Source organism: Protopterus annectens, chromosome 1.part0, assembly GCF_019279795.1.
Source record: "Protopterus annectens isolate FY-2018-M chromosome 1.part0, PAN1.0, whole genome shotgun sequence".
Taxonomy (NCBI): domain Eukaryota; kingdom Metazoa; phylum Chordata; order Ceratodontiformes; family Protopteridae; genus Protopterus; species Protopterus annectens.
This window is the reverse complement of record NC_056725.1, coordinates 274680115-274702853: the sequence shown is the minus strand read 5'-3', so window position 1 is coordinate 274702853 and position 22739 is coordinate 274680115.

The following is a 22739-nucleotide window of genomic DNA, read 5'->3' as shown; positions in this document are numbered from 1 at the left end:
TCCTTTTTTATTATTCCCAATATAGCTGCACGTATTTGCGTGTGTTTGCGTGGGTTTGCCCATTGCTTAGCTACAGTTAGCAGTGTAGACATCGGAGAGGATAATAAACTATTTATATGCAAATTAAGCCAAATAGCAATAGTGTAATCGTAGAGCCCTCGCACAAAGATGAGGCATTCCCGGTTCGAGTCCCCCCCATGTCCCTATGTATTTTCTGTCAGAAATGTGTGCATAAATAGAATTCCTGACATTTACCTTTTAAATCTCAGTAAAATGCATTGAAATGGCCTATGTGGTAGTGAACGGTATTTAATATATATATAAGCATGTGGAATGGTCATGCATACTGATAAATGCATAAGGAACATATCTTAAGCAATGTGAAGCACTACTAAGCAAAGTTTACTAGTATTAAGCACAGTTAAGTACAATTGCTCATAGCTTAGCAGTGCTATAACTAGTGCAATAGTTTTGCGCGGAGCTGCGCATCACGTCAACTAGCGCAAACAAAACATGTTCGCGTGGAGCTGTGCACCGCGCTAACTAGCTCAACATCAGGCAACGTCAGGCAGTGTAGAGCAACGTCGAGCAATATTGAGCAAAGCTGAGCAAAGTTGAGCAAAGTCGGCTAAACACAGCCAGACCTCCAAGCCAGTCTGGCCAGTAGTAAAATAAAAAGCAATGCAGGCCTCAAACCCGGGATACTGTGCACCATAATCGCAGTACTAAACCACTATGCCATGACAGCTTTAAATATGGATGCATTTCCAACACACTTATGTATATCAATGGAAGTTTACCCATTGCTAAGCAGGTTTGCTCTTAGCTGAGAATTTACAAAACTGGCCAATCACAAATAAGTGTGGGAAATGAGGCATATTTAAGCTCTATAGGTGGGAATAATTGCCATAACTGGTTGTAGCTCCCATCTGCAGACAGTATCGCCGGTGTTGGAGAGGGCTCTCATTTTCAAGCACTACGGTGGGGCATTGAGGAGTCAAAAGTAATGGTTTGGCTCCTCATCCATCATCATGATGCAAGACTCCTGCAGGGTCAGTTTCAAGGCACTGAATACAAAGTGGAAGCCTGGAACCATCTAGCACATGAACTCATGAGTGCCACAGGCATCCCTCGGACTGGTGAGCAGGTCAGACACCACTTTTCAGACCTGAAGAAATGCAAGGAGGACCGAATGAAACAATGGATACAGGAGGCCCGTCAAATGGAAAATGCCTCACTACTGAGTATGTAGCCATGGAATAAAGTATGTAAGAATTGCTATAGTAGTCCATGTTATGGATAGGTATGTCTCAATATCCCTTCATTTACTTCACAGCTGCAGGTGTCTATGCTGTGAATCAGCAAGCCTATGCAGATAGGCTGCTAAGGCTGCACCACCAGGCAGGTTAGTAATTATTCTACATGTGTTGTCATATAAAAGAAGTGAGAGAGCCTGAAAAAGAGTGTTGTAACCCATTAATAAAGGTATAATGAGTGTTGAATAACTTTTCTGCATGTACTGTTATATAAAATAAGTGAGACAGCATGAAAAGGTGTTGTAACCCATTAATAAAGGTATAATATGTCTTGAATAAAAGACCTCTGCATGCACTGATATATCAAATAAATGAGAGAGCCACTAGAAAAGTGTGTAGTGTAATAAATAAAGGTATAATTCCTGGAGTGTGTCCGTGTCACTTTCTTCGATATGTTGTTGTACCCTTGCATTGTAGAAATAGTACTGTTGTAGTAAGTGCAGTCAACCCACACATGGGTAGGCCCATATAAAGTGGATGAAGGGAGCGCCAGTAGCTGTTAAGCATATATACACTCCTCAACTGTCGGTTCATGGCCGGCATGTACAGGTTAATCTGGCACATGAGTAGCTTGTGCTGCTAGAAATGTAGGGGGCTGTCAACATGTACCTGATAATGTCTCCTGAACACATACAGACATGTAGATATTTAAATATAAATGAAATATATAAATATGTAGCAGTAACACCTGCATCCAGGACAGTTTGTATGTCAGATACAGGTCAGGTATATCAAGAACTAGCAAAACCCATTTTACAATTTAGCAGACATTGCCCAGTGTAATAATACATGTAGGGGATATATAACTGCAGTCTATAGGAATGTAGTGTAAACTACAAGTATATATAAGTTGTTAATGGAGGTATCTTTTTACACCCTCCTGCATGTGCCTAAACAATGCAATTCCACTCCTCAACGGGTATGTCTAATCTCATAACATTTGTTGGGACATATGTCCTATTGGTTTATAAATATCTGCATTTACTTTGATGCATGTGCCCTGTTCACATACTACAGTCCTGGTGGCCTGTTGCCACCAATCAATCCTGCATGCTGTTGGAATGTCCACTGTTGTTCTATATATGCATGTGTTATGCTTGCTGTTCAACTGTTGGAACTCTGGTGTGTTGGGTTAATGGGAATACTACTGTATGCTGTTACAACTAAATTGGAATGCTGTTGGCTATTACTAACCCATATTGTTATCAAATCCTCCTAAACATAGAATGTATGGGAAGGCCGGTCCCAGCCGACCCACCTGTCCCACCTCAGCTGGCGATGGCACCTGGCACCAGCAGGTCCAGTGTCCAGCCCGAAACCCCCTCCTCCATTGGTCCTGTGCCACCTTCGCGTGGAAGTGCTGCAGCAGATGGGGCTCATCCCCCCATGCAAGCGTGGCTGGAGGAGGGCCACCTATCATTCTCCGAAAGGTCTGGGCTGTGGTGCATAGGGAGATCGAGCATTCAGTCACTGATCCTCTATGCCAGCTCAAGGCAAGAGTGGCGTAACTCATGGGTGAGCCTGCCCCTCCTACGCAGCCCCCAGCACAGCCACCCTCCGGGCTGTGAAGGTGCACTGGTGACTGCCCATGGGTGGGAATCTCAGTTCCACTGTTGCCATCTGTGAGCTCATGGGCTTGCGATTTCCAAACACTCTTCCCCGTCAATGGTGTTCACCCACCCCATGTGTCATATTCCACGACTATATGCATCTTGTTTGTCTTGTCTGTTTACCTCCCCATCCTACCTCCTCAAATATACCTACTTCCCCTACCCCACATTCCACTCTCACCTGAAAAAAAAAAATGGACAATCTGCTCCACAAAAAAATTACACCCCATACATAGCTGCCCATTTTGCACACATGTCCACTGGACACATAAACTGAAATTTAATTGGCAGTACAACATACTTTGTTGTCCTCACCTCTCTCTCAGGGGTATAAGATTTCAAATTTCCATCCAAATTATTAGTATATGCACAGCTTTTGCTGTTAAAGAAATGGGCAGCTATGGACCTTCCCTACACATGTCCTGCACATCCCGAGCTGTTTTCCCTACTGTATTTCCCTCTTTGTGCCCCTTTTTCACCACTTTCCTATCTCCCCATTTTCTTTTCTTTCAAAGAAATGAGCGCGGCGGTTAGCAAGAGCAAGCACTTTTAAGTAGTAGTTAGCAGGTTTGCGCGAGTGTGCGCCTGTGTGCGCTTAGCTAAGTATTGCTAAGCATCGCACAAACCCGTGCAGACCCGCTTACAACTGCTTAAAAGTGCCTTAGTCACTCTGTATGTCAGGGCCCTTGTTCTGCTCAGCAGCAAAATAAAATACCTCTGTCAGTCTCGAACCCCTGACCTTGGACACACTAGACTGCATGAAGTACCACTGAGCCATGGTAAACATACAACAAATTGGTGCCACAATCAATATATCATGCATCAGAATGAGTGAATGTAAAGGACAAATAGGAATGCCATAACACAAATCCTGTTCTCTGGATCCTTACCAGCAGTTCTTGTGGAATTGCATTACATGACTGTGAAAAGAGAACCAGCCATACTAGCAGGAAATAATGTTACAGCAGCACTTAACACCCCCCACACAGTATCATAGTAGGACAAACACTAGCATATCTGATTAGGGCAGAGGCCATACTTTCCAAATGTGACTACATTTCAGGCATGTCCCTGATTTTGAGACAGCTTTTAGCTGTGTCAGTCTGAATCCCTCTGAAAGCTACTGACGTTAGGCAGAAAGGTGGTGAATTACACTTAATGAATAATGGTAATAAGTAAGAGTTGGATACCGCTTGTACTTCAGGAAATGTGTATTAATCCATATGCTCTGTTTCTCCCAAAGTCCCAACTTAATGTCTCTAATATTGTAAAGGTGTACCTCACTTCTACCTACCTTTCCCTGAGTCTGTTCAAATATGAACCTGAGTGTTTGAGAGGCCTGGCAGAGGCAGAAACACACAGGCATATCAGCTAGTCTGCTGTTACACACTGTGCAAATAGCTTTGGAAGGAGTTCCAGAAGCATACCCTTATGTAGGAGTACAACAGTGGGATGCAGCCATGTACTGGTAGCAACCAACTGTGACAATGCCATTCATCCAGTGCTGAAAAGACCAGTGTGGTGCACAGACAAAGAATAACAGGCTAACCTCTGGCTACCATCTGGATAGGTCCACATTTGGGAGCTACGCAGACAGACTACTTGCCTTGGTAAACAAACAGGTACACAGCAACTCTTTAAGTCCAGCAAGATAAAGTTCACACATTAATACATAATGCTCTCTGTCCTTCTGCATCCCTACCCAAATGTACAATAAACCTGTGTGTTCAGGGTCTACCAAGGATGTAGGTAGGCATACTCAGTACTGAAATTTGTCCAGTTTTCTTGAGCGGCCTGTGCTAATGTCAACACTAAAAAAGCAGAAACTGTTCAAAAGTGGCTAAATTAATATTCACAGTATAGCAGTTCACAAACAGTTCATGTGCCAAATGAATACATCTCAATAACTACTTTTGTATGGCAGTTAATTGTATAAGTAGAAAAGAAACTACATAAACCCATGTATCTTGCGTTAGTATTTGTAGGGGTGATTGCAAATTTACACTGACAACTGTGTAGTGGAAGTGGCAGCATTCAGGTCTGAGTACAACATTTAAAACTTTGGCTACACCCCTAGCTTCACATATAACTTACACAACGGTGTCCACAGCAAACAAGAATGGGCCCCACTTTGGAAAGCTGAAAGGGCTATGCCTACCTGACATAGCAATTTATAGCATTGGGTTGCTATGACAGTGAGTACTGCAATTACCACACAGCAGGCTGCATGCAATTACCAAATGATGGCCACCAATTGGTGCAGTGGCCATCACATGCACATGTGCAGATACCTATAAAAGCAGGCTGTACCTGCTGGCCACACATGCAATCATCCCATTGCAGATGCTGAGAGAGAGAGAGAGACACACACACAGAGACAGAGACAGAGAGAGAGAGAGAGACGCACAACCCCACCCACACCAGTGTAAAAAAAAAAAAATTAAAACAATAAAAATCTAAAATAAAGCTAAAGATACAGCAAAGTGAAAACTACAAACACATACAAAGGAATGGTATGTAACAGATATGTATTTACTGGCATGTAGTAGATGTATTTGAAGACTACTTTACATACTTTGAAACATCAATATGTGGCAGCAGTACGTATCTATGCACAGATGCCCTGCATAACTATTGCCATGGACAAATCAGTGTGTAGCTGTGTGCAGTGGGACATAACTGTGATATATGTAGCTCAGCATTAAATGTCAAACATCTGAACCACGAGGAGCTTTTTTTGCTATTGCTAGGTAGTTTGTTCCACAGTATGGGATGTCTCTGAGCTAGGAATCTATCCCTCCAGCACGTTCTGTCTATTGTGGTGACAAGCTTTAGGTCCCTAGAGTGTGTACCTCGTAGGGATAGTGATCCTTTTACATGGAGCATGTACAACAGCTCTGGGTTTGACATAGCTTTGTATATTAGGCAGGGGTCACCTCTGGGTTACCGGTATGCAACACAGTGTAGCTGTGGTTTGTTGAGACGATATGCATACGGCACCTGTTTGAGGACAGTATTACTCTTTCTGAGATATGTCTGTGGCCTTTCCAGTTGCTGTAGATGTCTTGTGAGGTACATACCAGAAGGGGCATTGTACTCTATAATGGGTTTTGTGAGTGATGAGTAGAGGGGAACACTGACCTATTTTTCCCCTGGATGACACAGCTTTTGTGATGCGGTGTGCCATGTGGACAGATTACATGACTAGTGTGGCACTGTGATTATCAAGGGTGAGACTACTGTCCACCTGTGTCCCATGGTCTCTTATCACACTGTCAATGTTATGTTGACTACCACCTATGTGGTAGTTCATGGGTACAGAGTTTTTAGCAAAAGGGATGCAAATCTATTTCAGACACTGAGCTTGAGGCCATGGCTTTGTCACCAGGCATCTGTCACAGTAAATGTGACTCTGTCTCTCCCTGCCTCTATATATATACATATATATATATATATATATATATATATATATATATATATGTAGATATATATATATATATATTAATACATATATATATATATATATATATATATATATATATATATATATATATATATATATATATATATATATATATATATATATATATATATATATATATATATACATACATATAAACATCCATTGGTGTACATATAGATGTACATATAGGCACATATACAGTCCACCTGTCATGCCGGGAATATCAATTATGCGAAGTTTGGGAGGTATACAGTCATGTAATGATATTGCACAGTCTTGTGCGAAATGCATTAAAGGTGTTCTCAGCCCATGTGGCTTTAGCAGGCCTCACTGGCTGTGACACTGCAAACCTGACAAATCACACCCACAGCGTTTAACCACGACATGTCATATACCAGCAAAGAGTCATTGTCCACACTGCTGTACAGAACACAGATAGCATCCGTCATGAATAGTCTTGATGATTAGATTTGAGATAGGAATTACACCCCGGGAATCACCTCTGTGGCTCTGCTTGACAGGGACACATGGAACTAAATTACTTGGGTGTCAAAGGCCAGGGTACCATCTGGCTAGGCTTCTATAGGCCCTAGGGCCAATAGACTATAACCTACCTATGAACCAATACACATCTACGTGTACTTGTTGCAATAATTGCTATGTGAGGTTGACTGAGTGTGATGGTGAATGTGTTGGTGAATGTGTCACAGTTGTGTATATGTGGGAGAGCTTATTGGGAAATTGTTTCTGTCATGGTATTATGTGTCCTAGCTCTGATCCCAGCAAAAGATGCGTATGCTAATGCTAGCCAGAAAAAGCAGTATGGCATACAGTCCGATGTAGTCCCCTTGTGTTAATTGGGGTGTGCCACTGGAGGATGAAGCAGTACATGTATGCTCATTGATTGTTACTGCTGGTGAATCAAACCCCTGTATGAACTGTAGTACTACCTGAAGCTGTAGGCCTAAACAGCACTGTATGGTGTATGTCCACATTGCTTGGAAACACTGTTCTGTGTGTTCCCTGTAATCCTGACAGATTACATACCTCAGGCATAAGGGTTTGTAAGTAATGACACACAGTACTGCATGGTACACATGTAAAGCTCATCTGGGTTGCCATACCTCTGTGTCCTGTATGTATGTCTGATGTGTGTGTGGGTATGCCTGTAACATGTCCCGGTCATATGTGTGTTACAGGATATAAGTGGGTATCTAGCAACATGTATAGTCTAGTACAGCAGTATGCCTCCTATATTCACGAATGTGCACATATTGTAGGCAGGGGTTTTCCATCAACAATTAGTGTGGTATACTGGTAATACTGTAACTGGACTTTACAATCATTGCAATGGATTACATATTTCGTTATGCATTAGCTGGATATATACCTACTGTAGCTAAATGGTAGATTGTGTCGCATACAGTGTGCCATGTACTGTTGCATAGTCTTACATAGTGGTTTATCTTTGTTACTGTGCAGAAAATGTTTTAATATATAGAGCGTTTCAGGCAGTGTCAGTCAGTTGTGGGTTGAGAAGTGATATGTGTTATTGAAAGTGTATATCCTCTGACAGACAATAGTTTTCTAATTATAGCAGTTCAGTGATATCTGTACTGTAGAATGTAAAGTGTGCCACATGACTTGCTCACACATATTGTTTTCCTGTCTTCCAGGGCCATGTCCCACCATCGTAATCCTGCATACAGCCGTGCAGAGGATGAGATTCTAACAAACTGTCTCATTGAAAAGTACAACCTGCTCTTTTCAAGAACCAGCCAGGACCACTATGAGCGGACTGTGCTGTGGCAAGATGTTGTCCGTAGGATAAATGACATAGGCATGCATAACCGGACTTATGAGCAGGTACGACATCACTGCAGTGATTTACTCAGACATGTCCGGCAGCGTGCGTCTGATGTCCATAGGCAACAGCTTGCCACAGGTGGTGGGGTTTCCACCCATCCCCCACTCACCAGAGTGGAGGAGCTGCTCCTGAGCCGGGGGTCTCCCGGCCAACAACAATAACAACAACAGCACACATGCATCATCATGGAGGCCGAAGCCCCCCAGCATGTTCGCATGGAGCGTGCAGGTAAGTTGGCATATCTGTACACTACTGTTACCTCTATTGGTAGATCATGCATATGTGAGATGTGTGCTGTGTAGTTAGAAGATGTGAAGCCTGGTGTTGCTCAATACTGATAATTTGGAACATGATGTGTAGGCCTGTGACCGTCAACCATTGTGCTACTGTAAGACTGCAAAGCCACAGTAGCAATGCCACAGTTGTTGCCACTGACAAACTGTTTCATATCCTTGTAGGTCCCTCTGGTGTGACAGCAAGGCAGCAGACCCATGCTGGTGAGTGTGTTCTACATTTAATATTGCTAATAAAATGTGCATGTCATAGGTGAGGTGTAGGCCATGTGCACATGTAACACACCTATGCATAATGCATGCTGTGCATGTTTGCTGTGAGACTATGCACATCTCAGTAACATGAGTGGCTGCCTCAAACACATGCAATACACAGAGCATCCCAAACAATTGTGGCTACACTATAGTGGAACTTGGATAGGCAGTCGATAGTCATGCACACGACATACACAACTCCATCATACGCAGTACATGTTAATATGCTACACATGGCATATTCAGACACATGCTGTAAGGTCACACTCCAGTATCCCAAATGTCATCCACACAGCACACATAATGTACCTGAGGGGTAGAGGCCTATCATGGGGCAGTGCGACACTCTCCAACACGCAACACATTCATGTTCGGCAATGCTCCCTATTGGGCACCTTACAAACCCATGTAACAAGTGGCTGTGAAATGGTGAATGTAACCATGGTACTGCAGTTCCGGTACAGCATGGTATGTGCTGGTCTGGCACACATTATTAGCCTTGAGTGACCACATGATGCTGCATGATGGTGGCTCATGGCACTACACCCCATCCAGTTACAGTGACCACAGTACCACACATAGCATTAACTGCTATGCACCTCAATGTTGTGTGTGTGTGTGCAAACATATGCACCGATACACATTATGCATAGCAATCACCATTTGTACAAAGTGACACATATATGTCATCTAATGCTATTGAATGTATAGGTCACATGACACACACTGTGTATGTGTGAAGTTTAACGTTGCAGTTGTGTTGTAGCATGCCATGTCATGGCTGGCACTGGCATGTCCACAATATGTCCTACACTCATCATAACCACTGTACAATGGCTATGTTGAGCAATGGTATTCCATCAGGTATACATGCACCACTCATCCTGTGTGTATACATAGCATGCATGCTCTAAACCTGTGTCCATAATCATCTGCTAAAGACACAGATGCACTAATCAGAACTGGATATCTATGTGACACACATATACACATCCAGCCATGGTATGTATACCTGTGAGTGATGGTGCACAAGACATTGCAGAGCATTTAAGACTTGCACATCAATGTTTTTTCCATGTACACATTGCATTCCAGGGTGAGGCCAATCACTGAACAACAACACACATGCATCAATGCCATGTATACTGTTATTATCAAGGGCTGTTTACACCCGCACTACATGCTGTTGAGCAACACACATCCTGCATGCTGACACATGTGATATAACTGTTTGCCTTGTGATACTGTACCCCACCATCACCCGCTTTTGATTATGTTCTGGATTGCTGGTGGTGTGTGTGTGTGTGTGTGTGTGTGTGTGTGTGTGTGTGTGTGTGTGTGTGTCTGTTTTAGTGAGGAGTGCATTTGTGTGCATGTGTGCATGTGTTCATGTGTGCATGTGTGCATGTGTGCCGACATCATGTACAGGTTGTAAAGTGTGTTTCCTGTCTTCCTCTCACAGGTGCTGACTTTGGGCTGGTTCAATGCAGCGGGCAAACGAATGTAACTGAGCAAAATAGTGATGATGATGATATGTGTGTTGAGGGACTGGCATGTTTGCCAGGGTCTGTCGTTGGGCAGCCAATCAACAGTACACAAGTGTCCACATCATCCATGCACACAGTCATACTGCCAATACATCCATCACCAATGCCCTTAGCTGAGGGACAGTAAACAGCCAGCATTGGCCAGGACAGTGTGGTATCCATGGCACATGCATCCCAACACAGCAGCCATACCCAGATGTCTGGAAGGGTACCACATAGGCAGATGTCCAGGGGTTCTCGACGGAGCACTACTGCTCATCATGCCACTGGCAGACTTGACACAGGTCTGACAACGTCACGCATGTTCCAGGCTGTCATGGAGGCACAGGCACATATGGAACGGTACACCAGACAGGGACTAAGGGCACAGAGGCCACACAACACTGCGTAATTGACAGTATCCGTGACCTAGCAGGTGCCATCTGTCATTACACTGAGGTCACAAATAGACGTTGGGGAGAGACATTAGATGTCCTCCGCAATGTCATGTCCATGTGTCAGGACAGTGCGGGATGACTGAGTCATCAACCTGGACATATGCCAGCAACATCAGCAGCTGGCAGTCGCCATGGATGTCCCACAAGTCACAGCCGCTCCTGTAGTGCCAGTACCAGCCCCAGCACTGTTGGGGGTGGGCTGTCGATAGAACGTCCTAGAAGACCATGTGCACATGGCTCTGGACAGTACCAGCAGGGACCTGGGTCCAGTGTAAATCCATCTACCTCTGGGGATAGTACCCAGTCTGGCTTAGTACCTGACAGTGTCAGTAGCACCCCTGCCAGGAACAGGTACCTTATCCGTGGCTAGAGTCTGTGATCTGTAAAGCCTGGCATGTACAGTCTGTGGCTGTCCCACAAATACCCGTATATGGCAGCCACATGGTGGAACTGTGTGCATGCAGACACACACACACAGGAACCAGACACCTAGGGCTAACACGTACCGGCACACATTACATCAACATTGGCCCATAGCAGTAATCTGGCCCCACACACACACACACACACACACACACACACACACACACACACACATACATGTCGATTGGATGGCTCACTGTAGGCCTCTGGCAAACAAACATCACACCCTGTGCATATAATGAAACCTGTGCCACCTCCTGTCATCTGTAACATCAATGCAGGAACAGGCTACCATGGTGCTGATGCACAGGGTGACTTTATAGCAGTATAGCAATGTTACCATGTTGTCAGCAGTAGCGTGTAATGATATGCTTGAAGGTGTAGCTGAGCAGGCATGATGCATTAAAACTATGAATGTCATTGTAGTATTGTATACACCAGTGTTAGTTAAAATAGTGTAATGTCCACCCATGTGCCACTTGGCTGATATGTGTATTATTGGCAGCATGTGTTAGAGAGTGGACAGTATGTGTGGGATGTGTGTAACACAGATTTGCAGGTGTACATCTGTGAACATGGTGGAGGTGCACTGTCTGCATGTATGTGTGTAGTGGACACATGGGCAGGGTGGCATGCCCTGTATTATACAGTAACACTACATAGTTTGTATTGGTGGCCAGTATGCATTGTACTACACACATTTCGGAACCTGACTACACGTATGTATGACATGGTTTGAAACTGTGCTGTGGGTGATACTGTTACTATCTGTCATTGTTCTGCATTCTGGTAGTATACATAACTTCAACAGCCTGACCATAACCAATTGATAGATGATGTCTTCACAACTGACACACAGCTGTAGGACACACAGCAAAATTTGCATCCTTCAGGTACTATACTATGCCAGCAACCAGTGGTATTCACCTGCACCCATTACTGAGACCACTCCTGTCTGGCATATAGCTCTGTTAGGTACGAGCAATCACAGTAGGGATATGGCCGTCCACATCTGGTAATGCATACTGTGGCCTATAATGCATTCTCCAGATGACGCACACATCCTCCACAAGGGTACCATACAGACAGATAACTGTTGTCAAACCCATGCTGTAAAGCTATTATCCAGACTAAGCATAGTCATCCACCTTTATGGAACATAGTATCCCCACAGTACCACATAGGTAGTAGCCACCAACCAAGTGTTACATCATCTCACCTTTAATAATCACATTTCCTAAGGTTTTTTGAAATACCTCGGTGGATCACATAAGCAATAAGGGGTTTGCATGCATATCCACAAAGGTTGTAGTACACCTATAATGAATAGTCATCATTGACAGACTTTGCTGCGTTAGAACAGGTCTAACATATACCTCGGCCATAAACCCTCACTCACACAATTCACTAGTAATCGTAACGAGTGTGTTTGACACGGATGACCTAGGCCAGGGATCACTGCAGTCGCTGGCCTTGTCACAAGCATACAGATGTGACCTAAGGTCTGGGAAGCAGCAGCACAGTCTGGCAAGGATGACAGCTGTGTTCTTGGAGAAAGCAGGGTTCACACACATGCAATAATTGAGGTAACATGTACGTATATGCATTTGCCACACAGCTACCTCACATGTGCAATGCATACTGACGTGTCATACAGTAGTAAAAGTAAAACTCACTACACATTGACCAACAGTGCCACACACATAGAGCACACACACTCACCGAGTGCAGGATTCAGACCCCTACCTAACTACTTCATGATATTAGAGCAGTACGCATTAACACGGCGTGCTATACACATTACTGGAATATTTCTTTTCCACAGGTATAGTTGTAAGATGGTGACATAATCAGACTTGACAAAGATAAGTATACCACTTGTAAGGTGTTCTACTACTCTACAAAAAGGTTTCTCCTCCCCAAGGTTATTACACACAAGTGTCATGTGCAGGATTCAAATCCCTACCTAACTGGTTTATGATACTACAGGGATACGCATTTACACGACGCACTATACACAGTACTGTGAGTTCTTTTTTTCACAGGTATGTTTGAAGGATGGTGACATCATCAGACCTGACAAAGATTGGTATAACACTTTTAAGGTGTATGAGTACTCTCCAAAAAGGTTGTTTTTCTCCAAGGAGATCGCACACAAACAGACACACCCACACTTGTCAAGTGCAGGATTTAAACCCCTACCTTAGTGGTTTATGACACTACAGGAATACGCATTTACACAACGCACTATACACATTACTGTGAGTTCTCTTTTCCACAGGTATGTTTGAAGGATGGTGACATCACCTGACCTGACAAAGATTGGTATAACACATTTAAGGTGTATGAATAATGTCCAAAGAGGTTGCTCCTTTCCAAGGAGATAACACAAAAACAGACACTTGTCAAGTGCAGGATTAAAACCCCTACCTTACTGGTTGATTATACTACAGGAGTATGCATTTACAAGAAGCGCCATATACATTACTGTGAGTTCCTTTTTCCACAGGTATGTTGGAAGGATAGTGACATCATCAGACCTGACAAAGATTGGTATAACACTTTTAAGGTGTATGAGTACTCTCCAAAAAGGTTGCGCCTCTCCAAGGAGATCACACACTTGTCAAGTGCAGGATTCAAACCCCTTCCTAACTGGTTTATGATATTACAGGAGTACGCATTTACACAACACGCTATACCCATTACTGCAAGTTCTCTTTTCCACAGGTATGTTTGAAGGATGGTGACATCATCAGACCTGACAAAGATTGGTATAACGCTTTTAAAGTGTATGAGTACTCTCCAAAAAGGTTGCTCCTCTCCAAGGAGATCACACACAAACAGACACACACTTGTCAAGTGCAGGATTCAAACCCCTACCTAACTGGTTTATGATACCACAGGAGTACATATTTACACAACGCACTATACACATTACTCCGAGTTATACTTTCCACAGGTATATTTGTAGGTTGGTGACATCATCAGACTACACAAAGTGGGTTACATTAGGTGACATTGGGTGAGCTACATAGAAGAAGTGTCTAAACACTTTGGCCATGTGATCATCAAAGCAGAGTGTACTATCTGTGTCTCCAGGGCCTTCATGACTTTCTCCATACATACTGGAGTACCACCTATATGGTAATTTGTTTGCACTTTATTTTAGCCAAAGGGGATGACTATGCATTCTTTGCCATTCTTCTTGGGGCATTGTTTTGACACCAGGTATCTGACTCAGTAAGCCCCTTCTGGAGGATGTGTGTGTCAGCCATAGAGTCGATTATGGATCACAGTTAGCAGTCATCTGCAAACCTGTTCAGCCATACTCCTCCCATGCTTGCCTGTACCTCTGAGCAGTGTCTACTGAACAGGCGGGGTCCCAGGACCAGGACCTATGGGATGCCATTTGTGACTGTCTTAGAGTCGAACCTGGCACCCGCAACTCTGAACATGTGTGTTGGATCTGTGAGCCACTTGGCCACACATCCTATGACATAGCTGCTGATGTTTGATGTTCAGGCTGGTAAGCATGTCCATGATGACGGAGTGGGGAATGGTGTAAAAAGTCCTTAGTGAGGTCCAGGTGGGCTGTGTGGACTACTTTCACCTCCATCTATGTCCTTGGTAACTGTTTGTTGTAAGTCAACTATGTTTAGGAGGCAGGGTCGGCCTTTAACAAGGCGGGGTTGTGTAGAGTCCAGTGTCTGGAGGTCCCCAATGTCACTGTTTATGGGTTCCATGACATTTTGCTCCATAGCTTTGTAGGCCAGGCTGAGTAGATGTATAGGGCAATGGTTTCCAGGTTTTGTTGTGGCACCCCCTTTGTGGGGCTGGATGACTGTTGGTGTATGCCATTCTTTGGGTACATACCATGTGGTACGATTGAGTCTGGCCAGTGAATGTAGGTGAGGGTGTGGTTCCTTTTGTGCCTAGTGTAAGACACAGCCTGGGACACCATCCAGTCCCACTGATGCTGTGTTCTTGGCTTTGGAGAGGGCTGTCCTTACCTGCATGTCCATGACGTCTGGAGCTCTGCATCCTTCTGTGATGGACACAGGCCCTTTTGGGGGTAATGGGGGGAAATTTGCACTGAACTTGTCCTCCAGGATGTGGACAATGAAAGTTGGTTCAGTTTATTCCTTGCCATTTGTCAGTAGCTGACAGCATATTTGGAAGTTGACACCTACATGTGTGGTATAACTACCACAGGCTTTGTGCTTGTCATTCTTACAGTCCTTTATGATCTGATATTACCAGCGAGGGCTTTATCTCTGTTGTGGAACACTGGTACCCCATGTTGGTGATGATCATGTCCAGTATGGTGTCACCTCTAGTGGACATGGTGACCAGCTGTTCCAGGGTGTTAGAGCTTTTAAACTCTAGGAAACATTGGGCAAAGGATGTTGTACACAAGTAATTCTCACACTCACTATTTGGGTAGTTGTAATCACATCATATAATGGTGTTTGATAGGACCTCTATATTTTCCACTGTTCTCAGGAATACTGATTGAGGTTCCTGTGACAAGGTAGGTGATCTGTAGCAGGCCACAATATGATGAGCATCTTTGCCCAATGTTAGTTGCACTTGCATGGTCTCCAAGGACTCATGCTGTGCCACTAACCTGAAGGTGTGGGTATCCATATGGTAAATGGCTACACCCCTTCCTTTTGTATTTCACTCGTGGTTTTGGGTACGAAGGTCAGGGAGATTGTGAGTGTTTTACGTGGAGCATGTCCAACAGCTCTGCATTTGACATAGCTTTGTATGTTAGGCAGTAAACACATCTGAGTAGGTGATATACAAGGGAGTACAGATGGATCATTTTGAGATGGTCTGTGTATGGCATGTATTTCAGGCCACTAATGTTCTTTGTGAGGTATTGCTGCATGCTTTACAGTTGTTGTAGTTGTCTTGTGAGGTACATAGCAAAAGTGGCATTGTACTCTATTATAGTTCTAGTGAGTGATGAGTAGTGAGGAACAATGTCCTCTTCTATTCTGCATGAGACACATTTTGTGATGAGGTGTGCCACATAGCAGGGTTTTCTGACTACTGTGGGGATGTGATTATCACACTTGTGTCCAGTGTATACCTGTGACCCAAGGTCCCTTGTCACACTTTCAGTGTTAAGTATACTACCTCCTATGTTGTAGTTCTTGGCTACAGAGGTTTGAACAAAGGGGATGACAATGCACATTTTGCCATTGAGCTAGAGCCCATGGCTTTAACAACAGCCATCTGTCTCAGTGAGGCCCTTTTGTAGGATGTCCATATCTTTAGTGTTTACAATTATGGCTCCTAGTTTGCAGTCCTATGGTAACATCTGTAGCCACAGACCTTCCATGTTAAAGTTTACTTCAGGGAAGTAGATACTAAACAGGACAAGACACAGGACTGGACCTTGTGGTACTGCACTCATCACTGGTCCAAAGTCATACTTGGAGTCTACTACTTTCACAGTGTGTGTCCTGTCAGTAAGCCTGTTGGCAACCCATCTTGTGACATAGCAATTTATACCTAGTTTAGTGGGTTTATCTATATTTCCAGAGTGTGGGGTGGTGTTGTAAGCTGTGGCAGAATCAACATAGGCTGTGTGAACCACCTTACCCTTGTCGATGGTTCTGTGGACTGCTTCAATGTCCTCTATCAGGTTTAGGTGACATGATCTGCATTTTACAAACCCAACATGGTTGTGGTCCAGGGTTTGGGGATTACAAATGTAATTGTTTATATGTTGTATGATGATACATTCCATGGCCTTGAAGTGCGGGCTCGTTAGGCTGAGGCTGATGGGGTGCTAGTTCCTGGGGTCCGTGGTGTCTCCACCCTTGTGTAGTGGGATAACCGTCACTGTGCACCATTCAACAGGCACAAAGCATGAGGTGAGGCTATGACTGCACATGGTACGTCAGAGTGGTGCCTGTTAGTTCTGTGGTTTGTGTGGAACACAGCCTGTGAAGTTATCTGGTCCCATGGCTGCTGTGATACTGACTTTGGAGAGTGTTTTTACCTGTGCAGCTATGATGACAGCAACCTTGTAGTCTTCCATTATAGAGGTGTGCTCTTTCATGGGTGAGAGGGGGGTACAGTTAACACTGATCCTATCTGTCAGGATGTTGGCAATATCAGTTGGGTCTGTATATTTAGTGCCATTGAGCTGTAACTCAGTACAGATCTGAGTGTAGCCATGACATGGACCTGTCTGTTGGGCAGAGATCTCCTGAGTAGACAGTATGCAACAGAGTACAGATTGGGTTACATTCAGTCTTGTTGCATGGGGCAACTGTTTGAGGCCAGTAATCCTCTTGTTAGGGTACTTCAGTGGTCTTTCTGGCTGTTGAATGTGCCTAGTCTTATTCATCGCAAGTGTGTTGTGGTACTCTCTGACGGGTCTGATGACTGATGAGTACTGGGAACCTCCTTTGACCTACATGCACAGACCTTGGCAGTTTATGTAAACACATAGAATGATTTTCTGACAACTTTGTGAATGTGTTTCTGGAAGTAGAGATGTCTATCCACATTTGTCCATAGATCCCTTATTATCACCTCCGTATTTGGCATAAGTGTGTGAGCATGCCCAGTATGACCTTTCAGTATGTTGTTGCCTGACATTTGCTTAGTTTTCTAAGTGTGTGAGCATGCCCAGTATGATCTTTCAGTGTGATGCTGAATGAAATCCACTACATTTGTTGGAGTATGTGAGCACGCTCAGTATAGACATTTATACTAAATGTGTATGGAAAGTCAAGCTGTATCTTTACAGCAGGGCTCACCTTTGTGTTATAGATCAACAGGGATCATGCTGTGCCTGCAGGGCTTCCATGAGACACTTTGCATAGACTTAGCAACATTACTACATACAGGGGGGACAGCTATTCTTTGTACATTTTTACCCAGGGGCACACTTGCTTGTTAATGTGGGTGTACATAGGATGAGGGTTTCACCTGACACTTATACACATTTGCTATGCCTGCACTGCTATATACTGTACACCATTTCAGTCTGTACTGTTGCCTATCGTACTGGCTTGAGGCATGCTACTGTGCTACAGATTCTAGTGTCCAATGTCACGTATATTAGATTGCAACTTCATAGCCTACACTACCCACATCACACCGGCTGGCCTGATGTTCTCTATCTGCATAGGCATGTAGGGGAGGTTACACATATGCATCTTTAGGGACATGATACAACATTGCTTTGTGATTGCATTACTGTACAATTGTCCTGCTGTGTCTGTGCCACTGAAATGCTATAATGGCTTAGTGGTTCAATACTCTGATTATAGTGCACAGTATCCTGGGTTTGAGCCCTGTCATTGCTTTTTATTTTCATGCTGAGCAGAGCAGACTGGTTAAGGAACAGTAGAGCAAATATGAGCATGTTTACCTGACTTTGCTCAACTTTGCATGACTTTACCCAACCTTGGCCAACATTGCTCAATGTTGCCCAATATTGCGCTAGTTAGCATGGGCGATTTTGTTTACATATACTAAATATTGGTAAATGCTGCTTAGCACTGCTTTATATTGCTTAAAACATGGCAATCATGCCTCCGGTGGTGCTGCAGGGCTGCCTATGTCGGATGCACATACTACACTCCCTATACATGTTTGGAAACAGGTAGTGTCAAGTTAGGTATCCCTTTTATTTTATGTGTGAGTCAGAGAGAGGTATATTTTCCAGGGTTCCTACTGAGCCAGTGTATGTGCTATGCGTTGCCTCTTTGCCATGACCAGGGCATACTGGGCATGCCTCCTTCTGCCTACTGGGCAGGCTCAGGTGGTTCCTCCTCTGAGTCACGTTGTGCCTGTGCAGGCCTTGGCAATGGTGGGGGGCTGTTTGGCCCTGCCCCATGCTGTTCCTGCTGCAGCTGTTTTCGCAAGATCAGATTGTGTAGCTTGGCACATACCATGAACATTTGGGTACATGTAGTTGGTGAGTACTGCAAGACTCCACCGGATGTGTCCAGGCACCGGAACTGTGACTTGAGCATCCCAAACACATGCTCGATTACATTTCGTGTTTGTGCGTGTGCCTCATTATGGAGTTCTTGTTCAGGGGTGTGTGTGCATTTCTGATGGGTGTCATCAGCCACGGCTCCAGTGCGTATCCAGCATCCCCCACTAGGTGGCCATCAGGGATGTCCGCATTGGCAAATGTCTGGTACAGCTGCGTGAGATGCCAGATATGGGAATCGTGGTAGCTTCCAGGGCAGCCAGCACACGCATTCAGTATTATGCCCTGGGCATCGCACACAGCCTGGCAGTTGATGGAGTGGAAGCCCTTGCAGTTAATGTAGGCCCTACCCCGCTCACCGGCTGGTACTTTGATGTTTATGTGAATGCAGTCAATTGCACCCACTACCTCAGGGTATTCCGCTATTTGCTGGAAGAGACGCATATTGCTGGCCAATACCTCATGGGAATTGGGGAAATATACATGATCACCGACATGTGCTGACATGGCATTCAGGAACTGGTGCAGTACCCTGGATGCTGATGCCTGTGAAATCCCCATCATATCACCAGTTGGTCTCTGTAAGGTACCTGTTGCTAGTATTCCTAGGCCAACACATACCTTGGTTTCCACTGGGATGGGTTCCCCTCTGTTGGTTCTGTGTGTGAGGCATGGCATGCACAGCTCAACAATTTGCTGCAGGAGCTCTCTGTCCACTCTATAGCGCTCCACAATCTCCAGCTCATGTAGCCCCTGGTAGGTTACCCTGGGTCTGTAAACTCTTCTCCGTCTCCTCACTGTGGGTTGCTCAGCAACATCCGCAATGGCACCACCATCAGCATCTTGCACATGTTGCCTTATAATAGCAATAGCAGCCCCTAACATTTTTTTTCTCAGTTAAGCTTTTTTAAGTTTTCATTTCTCTTTGTATACTGCAGTGTTGCAGTGTTTCTGAGTAAAACATGGGGGAATGTTGTTTGCAGAGTTTTAAGTGCTGGGCTGGGCTGGGCTAGTGGACTGCCTGTGTAATTGGCTGATTCTGCCTGATTTCACCTGGCAGCTCTGCTAATTCTCCTTGGTTAACTTCCTACTAATACTTTTCCTTTCTTTTCCCTTTTCTGTTTCCACAGGGGGCGGTGCCGCACAAACAAGCACAAACACGCACACATGAGCGCACATGCATGCACACAGCCTTACACGGGCTTACACAGGTTTAGGCGGTTGCACATCCATGCACACAGGCTTACACAGCCTTAAACAGGCTTACACGGGCGCACACACTCACACACAGGCATAGACGGGTGTACAGGCGCGCACACGCATGCACACAGGGTAAGCATCTTTGCAAGAAACTTTGGTTGTAGCCACAGCATACGCCTTTGGTTTCTTGGTTTCAGTTCAGACACCTGTAGACACGCCTCTTCCAGTCCTGTGCAACTCACAGCAAACACATGCCACTCTGCTCCAATAAGCTTACAGTCTTTGATACATACCCCCCTCATGACATCACCTATCTACTACTCTGATACTCCCCTAATCCTACTCTTACACTCTAGGGACATGCTTCACATGGGAGGGAAAATTGGGATTCACTATCCTTATACTCATTTGCATAGGATTGCCTACTAATGCTTGGTTACATCTCTCACACTGAGCTTCCCCCCTTACCAACCACTACTCAGTAGCCATGTTGTCTTCAGCCTGCTATTCACTTGCATGACAGATGGATATTTGTAATAAAATGCCTATTTTTGGCTTTTATTTATTTATTTTTTTGTTTGTTTTTTAGAGCACCGCACATTTTTGCAACACTGCTCTACGCTTAAACATCAGGGATCGGGGAGAAATTTTTTTTTTATTTTTTTTGCAACACATATAAATGCCAATGGCCTTATATTTGGCCATTGGCATGCTTCCTCAACTGGATGCATACTTTATTTGGAGCTGTCATTGCTCCATTTTGCTATTTGCAGAACGGTACTCAGTTACCAACCGAGTACATTTCTGCAAATAACACTACTCTTACTCGGACAGGTTAGTGTTTCCTGGATTGCAAATTTACCTCATTTGCATAGCTTTCATCAGCAAATGAGGTAATTTGCATAACCTAACACTGTCCGTGCAAGAGTTATTTTAGGAGCTCTCCTGCACGCCCCTGCCGGCTGTTCCTGGATCGCTCGGCAGACATATTGGCTGTCTGGAGTCTTACACTACTCTTAGACTCCGTGCAAGCCTTTGTAAATCCAGCCCCATGTCTGTTAAATGTCTGGGAAATAAGGTCATATTTCTCTGTCATTAGAATTTATATTTCATATGCAAAATATTGACAGTTATACATCTATCAACATTATTTACACCAACAGTACCTTCAGCAGACAAATAATGAAGAATATGATATTAAATACTGCATAAGGCTCGTCCCAACAAAAACTTTAGTCTTTTAAATATTCCCCGAGATTCATGAAGCTTGCGCCAGGCGCAGGTGTAGCGTAGGCGGAATAACGCCAAATATGGCCGTCGAGCGATTCAGGTACGATCCAATTCCATGTGCACTACCGGCGTACGCCAGAACTGCGCAGCCCTCGGCATAGGTATGCTAATCACCCCATGCGCAGTGTCGCACCGTGCAAATGAAGGCAGATAGCAATTCATGAAGTTTTGCAGGTGCAGCGTAAGCCCACAGAAATGTAAACCAAAAACACAGTTTACATTTTCCCAAATAAGAACATCGGAGGTATGGAAACGGACCAGACTCATGTATTCCAAAGTTAACATATGCCAATGGCTAAATACACAGCCTATGGCATAAGAAAAGATGCACAACACCTAAAAAACATTTAATGTCATGTCCACAGTAACGCACAGTACAACCGCAGGGCATGTGTGCGCAAGCAGGAACATAAAGAAAATATATAAAAATGTCATAAAATCACAATGTAATACAAATCAGGTTTTCACCATAATACGCAATGGTAGGCATGGAACACCACAACCAAGGTGCAAGGGTTGCTAAGGGCCTGCGACAGTGTTTGGCACGGTAACTATGAATTAGTAGTCAATGCCATGCAAATGAGGCAGGTAATACTGAATCGCAAACATCCCGCCGGATGAAGGATGTACCATACTGCGCAGCACAATAGTAGTTCCGGTAGTAAAACACATAAGATACCCTGTAGCTACGATCGTACATACATACCCTATGACATCATCGGTGTTCACAGCACAATAGTATAAAGTGTGAAAGCACCCTACACACACCTGTGTATTCCCAAACACTGCACCACAGATGTAAACACATGGGGAACTTTTAAAATTTACATGTTGGGAGCTGTCATAGCTGTGATTCATCAGCATGTGTTAGAGACTGATGGTGTTGTGTAGGATGATGCCGACAACCACTGCAGGCTCTGGAGGAGGAGAAGAGTGTTCAGACCAAGGGTAACCTACCAGGGGCTACATGATCTGGAGATAGTAGAGTGTTACAGGGTGGACAGGGACATCTTACAGCAAATATTGGAGCTGTGCCGGCCACGCCTGAGAACCAGAAACAACAGAGGGG